This window comes from Schistosoma mansoni, chromosome W (assembly GCF_000237925.1).
Source record: "Schistosoma mansoni strain Puerto Rico chromosome W, complete genome".
In the NCBI taxonomy this organism is placed as follows: Eukaryota; Metazoa; Platyhelminthes; class Trematoda; order Strigeidida; family Schistosomatidae; genus Schistosoma; species Schistosoma mansoni.
Genome location: NC_031502.1, coordinates 18704532 through 18712899, shown reverse-complemented (window position 1 = coordinate 18712899; position 8368 = coordinate 18704532).

Below are 8368 nucleotides of genomic sequence, written 5' to 3'. Positions count from 1 at the left end.
ATGCTTTTCAAGATGATGAGCATATGTAACTTACAACATCCAGTCGTCGAAGGATCTGGAAAAAATACCATAGGACGATTAAACTGATGACTTATTAGGCACATGGTCTGTAGTAAGGCTTAACAACCCAGGAGGCTAACAACGACTGGAAATGTGTAACGCTTAATATGAAGATGCGCCTTCGTCAATTGCAGATTGCTAACTGCATTTTCCTTCAAATGGTTGAGGACGGAATAGAAGAAGCTTTTGCTTAACGGGCTTCCGTGTCTAGTAGCAGTGGATCACCCATACCTCCAGGCAAGAACCTAGGTATATTAACGATAATAGGGGAAAAAAGAAATTGGCAAATCATAATAATATGTTATCCTTAGTCCTTGAGAATAGGTCAAGTTTCCTCTTAAAGGACTCCTGGGAAGTCGCTTGGACTAGCTCAGTTGGCAGCGAATTCCAGCATTTGACAACTCTTAAGGAGTAGAAGTTGTGTCTACAGTCTGTTCTGCTATGTTGGGTCTCCAGTTTTTGGGTGTTACCCCTCAGATTAGTGTTGTGACTAAGCTTGAGTAGATGTTTAAGGGGATGACCAGAAGTATTAAGGATACTGCAAGTCATAAGAAGGTCACCTCTAAGACGTCTGTACTCTGACGGGTAAAGGTTAAGTGATTGGAGGCGCTCTTCATAAGGATTGAATTTGATTCCCCGAACTGATTTCGTGGCTCGACGTTAGATACGTCCCAGAGTGTCCTTATCCTTTTGGAGGGAGGGAGGAAACACTATGTTGGAAATACTATGTGGAAGGTTCAACCGTCAAACTGGCCAAAAATGCGCTCTAATGTTACCAGTGCAAGGTTTGCCTGAAATGTGTTTTTGTCACAGTTCGCATACGACTTCAGGTCATAGGGTACCAACACTCCTAAACCTTTTTTGACTTGGGAAGCTTCTAGAGAGAAGTTTCCTAAGTTGTAACTATAGTCTGCAAGATGTCTCAGATGGACTACTTTGCAATTCGAAGTGTTGAAGGTAGGTCCGTTGTCGTCTGCCCGGCTTTGAAGCCAAGTCAGATCCTTCTGAAGTGCTAGTATATTCTTTTGGTTACGCATCTTTCTCCAAAGTTTCACATCATCAGCAAAAAGCAATAAGTTAGATGAAACTTGTTGAGGAAGATCGTCAATGTAAATCAAGGAGAGAAGAGGTCCTAGTATTGAGCCCTGGGGGACCCCACTAGGACATTCCATAGCTTGAGAGAGAGTGAAGTTAACCCCGACCTTAAAATGTCGGTTTTCTAGATATGAAGCGAGCCAGTCAATCAGAGGTGGTTTGATACACAATCGTCTAAGCTTATTGATAAGACATATATGGTTGACCCTATCAAGAGCTTTTGAGAAATCAAGGTGAATGACGTCAACCTTCCCCTTGCGATCAAGGATGATTGTCCATCTATCCACCGCAGTCAGCAGGTTTATCAAGAATGACCCTTTCTGAAGCCATGCTATTGGGGTGAGAACTTTAGGGATATTAAGTATTCGTGTATACTGTCGTATATTATGGACTCCATAATTTTAGAAGGTATGGAGAGAAGGGCCACTGGTCGGTAACTTGAGGGTTCACTGCGTCGACCTCCTTTGAAAAGTTTGCCTCGGCTTAGCGAGTGTGAAAACATTACGCTAAGTGGTGTTGCCAGGATTGAAGCTGCTTCCCTCGGTATAGCAGAATGAACCATATCCGGACCAGGAGAAGTGTCTTTTCTTATGTGCTGCAGTTTACAGAGCACTAGGTCAACACTCAGGTCCACTTCGGAAAGTCCTGTACAGGTGCAGGTGAAGCTTTCGTCAGTATAGTTGATGTGGGTCGGCTGAAATGTCTGAGAGTATTGTTCAGCCAAAAGATTAGCAGCATCACCGTCGTTGTTGGTCGGACCATTAGGACCTAGCAGCTGGGAAACTCCAGTTTTGCCTTGTAGAAGAGAAGCTGCGTAACGGAATAAGCCTTTCGGATTGGAGAAGAATTTATCGATAAGCTTGGTCTGGTACTAAAGCCTGTCTTCTCTTATTGCCTTTGCGCATATGTTTCTTATATGTTTGTTTGCCTGTACGCGCCGTTGTTATCAGTTCGTTTATATTCGGCCCAACAGTGCCTTTTGTGGCTTAGCAAACGAAAAGTGCGGTTCTTGATGATGGTAGGTTGTTTGTAGCTTTTTGGGACCGTTTGAGGAACTGAATGCTTAGTGGTACATAAGAGCGTGTGCAGTAAGAAATCCCAATGAGCGTCCACTTCAAGTTGAGGGTGAACATCCCAATCCACTTGTTGTAGATAGTCATGTAAAGCTAACACATTCAACCGTTTGAAATTCCAGCGTCTGTTGTTGGTGGAATATCTTAGCTCAGTTTTGCTGACAAAGCTGAAGGATAGGACAGCGTGATCACTTTTCCCCAGGGGAGTCAGAGTTGAGGGGTCGTCGACTAGGAATTCTTCACTTGTGAATACCCAGTCTTAGCGCGACGGTGTCTGACTGTTTCTCCAACTTCACATTTTCGAATAATCCCAGATCATCAATGAGGTTGAAGAACCGAGCTTCAGTGGAGCTGTCACCTCCAATCTAGGTATGTTCCACGAAGTTGATTCTAGGAAGACTGAAGCCCCCTGGAATCAGGATATAAGAGAATCCGAGACGCGTAGAGAGAGTTAATCCTTCCAGCAAACGATTGTCTTACCCGATGTCAGCAGAGGGTTTCCTGTAGATGACCCCGACTAGACACCTCGAGGTGGTAGACAATCTTACTGAGCACCATACTGATTCATCAAGATTGAGAAACTCTTGGTTGTGAAGTTGGTTCGTCTCCAGGCATGACCGTATGTATAATGCTACCTCGCCCCCCATTCCAATTTTCTTGTCGTTGCGAAACAAAGACATTCCAGGTACTGCTAACTCCTGGTCCGTAAACTGAGACGATATCCAAGTTTCGGATATTCCTATCAGATGAGCATCATTGGCTTTGCTAAGTTCACGTAGCCCATCCATTTTGTTTGGCAAACTCGTGGCGTTCATGTATAAGCAGCCTATGCTTTCAACTTGGAAAGCGTAAGTTTCTTCCTGTGTGTCTATATGGGCCTTACGTGAGTGGACAGGTAGCCTACCTATACAATGTTCTCCGAGTTGGTAGTCTCTGTCCTTTACACGTTTTTTATGATCAAGACAATCCACAAGTGGAGTTGTCAGCTCCAGCTTGCGTTTGTGCTTGATCTTGTTGTCGTGTGGCCTACCCTGATACATATGGATGCCAGTTGGCAACCGTAGTCTATTGGCACGAAATGCTTCCAGAGCTGCAGCCGCCATATGGGAGGAGGGGAAGGTTATCTTCATTAGCCGGGGTCTAGAGTTTCCATCTTTCTTGGCTAGTCGCGTCATCTGTTGGGTCAGTATGTTCTTGCGTTTCAAGGAATGCTTGATGAATTTCCATTCCCGAATATCAGAGTTTGCTTGACCTGGGTCCATATTTTTGGGTACACCTTGCACAATTACGTTTCTTCTGCGGAAAAACGCCTCGCGAGATTCTTTAGGGATGTTCCGGATGAGATTTCGCTTTGAACACGGTATGTCGGGCAGTATTCTTACGTTTCCATCGGCTAAGTTTGCGTGATAATTAAGAGTATTTGAATCATAACATTAACTAGGAATCCCATAAATAACGCAATTTAATCAAGAAGTATTGGATGAACTAGAATGAATGTATTGGATTCAAAACGAAAAGAGTCATCAATGCAAAAGAATCATTGTTTCATATAAACACCATACACGCTACAGCTTAAATTGGGCTCAAAGTGTCTGTAATCGATCATATGTCTTCTTCTTGAGTTCATCCTGTGTCTTTCCGATAGTGTATTGATTAAAGACTCTGGTCGGAGATTATTCCCACAATGTTGTGCACCTTCCACAGACTTCAAATACCTCATATTGGAACGAAGAATTCTTCTTTTTAATAGCCTTGACAGAGTCTCTTTCGTCACAGAGTGTTTAGCATTTCTACATTGAAGTAGAACTGTATATACTCCCCTCTCCAGTTCATTAAATGTTTAAATGGCAATAGAATCAGTAGAAGTTTTCAATGTCCTGACAAAATTTTCTACCTAACCATTAGATCAACGGTGTCTGGGAGCAGTGAACAGATGCCTGCACCCTATACCATTCGACCAATTAGTGACTGCATCCGCAGCGAAACGAGAGACATTACTTTACTTACGCCTGTTACCCGTCGCGGAGGAGCACAGGCAACACACCAGCATTATCCATCCAACCCTGTCCTGGGCGATCCTTTCCAGTTGTTATTCATCCTTTTCATATCTGCTCCCATTTCCCGACGTAATATAGTCTTTGGCCTTCCTCTTTTGGGTTTCCCTTCCGAATTCCAAGTTAGGCATTGCCTCGGGATGCAGTTTGGTGATTTCCTTAATGTATGTCTGATCCACTTCCAACGTCTTTCCCTAATTTCCTCTTCAACTGGAAGCTGGTTTGTCCTCTCCCATAAAACGCTGTTGCTGATGGTATCAAGCCAGTGAATGTTGAGTATTTTGCGTGGACAACTATTTATAAATACTTGTACCTTCTTGACAATGGTTGTAGTAGTTCTCCACGCTTCAGCTCAGTACAGTAGGACTGTCTTGACATTCGTGTTGAAAACTCTAACTATGGTGACGGCTGACAGTTGTTTTGAGTCCCATATGTTCTTCAATTGTAGAAATGCTGCCCTTGCTTTGCCAATCCTCGCCTTTACATCTGCAACCGATCCTCCTTGTTTACCAATGATGCTTCCCAGGTACGTGAATGTTTCCACCTCTTCCAGAGTTTCGCCATCTAGTGTGATCGGTTTGGCGTTCTCCGTGTTGTATTTGAGGATGTTACTTTTTCCGTTATGTATGTTGAGGCCTATTGATGCAGAGGCTACTGCTATATTAATTGTCTTCGTCTGTATAGGATAGAAGGGTAAGGTCATCTGCGAAGTCTAAATCGTCTAATTGATTATGGGGTGTCCATTGCATTCTGTGCTTTTCCTCAGGTGTCCAGACTTTCCAACAATATCCTACCCCACAAAATAATGTAGTGTCCTTACGTCGCAGTGTTATGAACAGTTTTACGCCCCCAATTTGTATTATCCTTTTATATCTCGCGCTTCTGTTATTATATATGAATATTTTTGAATAAACTACTCGACACACATTGGTCTGGAGAATATACAACATCTGATACAATAACATCAGGATGGGGACTAGAATTCGACTAATCCGGAACATATTTGTCACATTCATTGGCGATATCTCTAGAGATAGATCCATTGTGACGTCGAATAGCATTTGATATGACATCAGAATCTGATTCTTTTGAAATATTTAACTCAAATTCATTTAGAGTTCCATCAGACAATTCATCATCAGAAAATTCAGCATTTATCAAAACTGAATCCGGTTTCTGATCACGATTTGACTAATTCAACACATTCTCAGAGTTGTAAGAAATTTCATCAGAAATATGTGAATCAGGATGACAAACCATAACTGGTACACGAGAAATCTGAAAAGTTGGCTGATTAGAAACTTTTGTCTCACAATGATTCTGGGGTTCATTCAACTCTGGTCTGCTGTGTGACTTTATACTGCTTCTAGAAGTCTTGGATAAAGATAAGTGATCATTGGGAACATCCAACTTAATAGGATCACAATCACGAATTTCAGCATTAGTTACAGCGAAATGAATCATGGTATTACAAACTGACTGACAGGTCCCAGTTTTACCACATTTAGAGCATTTAGGATTACGGAATACACATGAATTACATGGGTGAGAGTTTCCACAGAACAAGCATTTACCAAACTTGTGCTCATCTTCGTGAACTGTTTCACAATTTAATGAAAGGTTATTTGAATAACCTTGATTACGTATTGCGATGGGACGACGTAGTTAAGTAGTTGAATTCCTGATATCCTGACGAGTGATTTCATTGAATTATTTTCCCTTACGGCTTTCGAAATTTGAATACTTTACATGGTCCAGTAGTAGTTGCTTTAGAGTTGCATAAGGGAGTGAAATCGCCTTGTCTGGAAATGCCAGAGTCTCTATTAAGCCGTATGCGTCTTTTCCGATGAATGCCAGGAAATGAGCCACAATATTAACATCCTTAATATGTTCCCTGGTCATGGCTCAGATTTCAAACCTATCTATGTAGTCCTCAAAAACATCAAAATCTGAATGTATGTCTAACCGTTTCATAACAGTGATGTCACAGGTATCGTAGTTCGACAACACTTTACCAGCAACAGCTATAATTGAATCGTGCCCACCCAGTGAAATCAAAATTCAGAAGCAAGGAGGTTGGAAGATATATATATATATATATATACTAGCCAATATCTATTTACGTCATTCAAAGGCCAATTTTGACAGACCTTTTGCGCAACCCACAAGATTACCTTTAGCAAATCGCCCTTCTTATCGTTATTGATCTACCCCGTCCTGAATACGCTTTCAGGAGATTAGACAGTTTCAAGAAAAGGATCGATAACAGCGCACATACTCATGAGTTTCCATCCATTGCCTGAAACAGTGGTTAACTACATACATTGATAGGGATAGATTCTAATGCACTGGTCAGTCTTAAATACATCACGCATTGAGATCTATCTATAATTATCATTAACTTACTCAAGCCCCAATATGGGTTTCACTATCTCCATCTTTTTATAAAAAATTGGTGTACTGAAACTATTTACATTTCTTCCCTAGTTGATGGTGCGTCACTTAACACGATTGGTGCGAAACGTTTGTAACTTAAAGACTGTCCCCCCCACATCCACTGCTTACACAGTCATCCCCAAATTCAGAGGGTTAAAAGGCCAAAAGTATCCAATAACTGCCTTTCAAACTTGGATCGTCGTATATATTGCCGACGACTAATTCACTCTCGATGACTCCCAAATGTTTTGTTACGACAAATTTGAATGGTTCTTTGAGTACTCACTCCTCTCGGAGATCATGAGATTTAGCCTACTCAGGAAACTAGTTGCATTTGAACAAGAGCGATTTGAAACTCATTCGTGGCTATTGTTTTGTAGATCTGTCTTGTGAACAACATAAGGTCTTGTCCTCAAGGAAAGAAACATCTCACTAAGCTGTAAGAGGTGTTCTTGAGATGACCTTTCCTCAGTTTTACTGCTGAATGAATTCAGTTTCCCTCATTTCTTCACTTGAATCAGTATTTTAAAACTGATAACCGTAAACAGCTACTTTATACAACAAGTCAGCTTGTCTGAAAATGTAGCTATATGCACCCGATAAGCACCTGATTGGAAATCCTCTTGACTGAAAAACGTTTCCACCAACCTAGTTGCGGAAGTTCATAAATTAGAAGGCTTGTATCCTTCACCACAGAGTGATTACGCCCTCTTATCGTTCTAAATCTCTTTAACTGGAAAATAATTTTAAACATTTCCATAAGATTAATTATGGTGATATTAGAAGGATTTTTGAAGTGATGTCCTGAAGGAGCAAGCAAGACTTTGTTAACATGGACTGATGATGAAATTTCCCAGAGATACCCCCTCTAATCCCTTGATAGATACCTTCCGTTTTTCTTATCACATCCCAAACCATTTAAACTCTACTTTGGCTGAAGCTTAAAACTCATGGACTCATGAAAAATAAGGGCTCGGCTTGAGGCAAATAGCGTCAATCCAACAACACCAGTGACAGATCATAATACAAGACAATACGAAACAAATGTGCAGATCATCAACGTTAGTGATTTCTGTTGAGTGATTGGGGTTCTACTCAAGTTAGATGGAAATGGTGTGATCAACAGCTAACTTCGAAGTCACACCTCGCTGTCAGCACTTAACGTGGATTACCTCATTGTTGTACGAAAGTGCTATAGATGCTTTGAAGACCGTACAATACAGATGACGTTATTACAGAAATATGTTAGTTAGAGTAGTTACAAGAGAAAGCGTGACCACAAGCGCATGGGTCAATCCATGGCGTACGACTAACTGATGTGCGTTCTTTGTTATGGATCTTGACAAGGATCGGTGATCTATTCGATATTCGGTGACTCAACTGCCAGTTGATTTGGTTAGGGTTCAATGACACTTTACTGGCCCTACAAATGTACCTGGAAATCCAGATGGGTATGAATAACTCATCTACTTCTTTCGACAAAGATTACAGCAAGTAATAAGAAGAATCTATGTGACTTCATGGAGAAACAAGTAAATACCATTTTGAATACGGTGAACTGAGATCTCCAAACACTATGTTGCTTCTCTAGTCAGTCCACCAAACTGCTAGCTAAGGGATTCGAATTCATTTTCTTTTATTCTATTATAT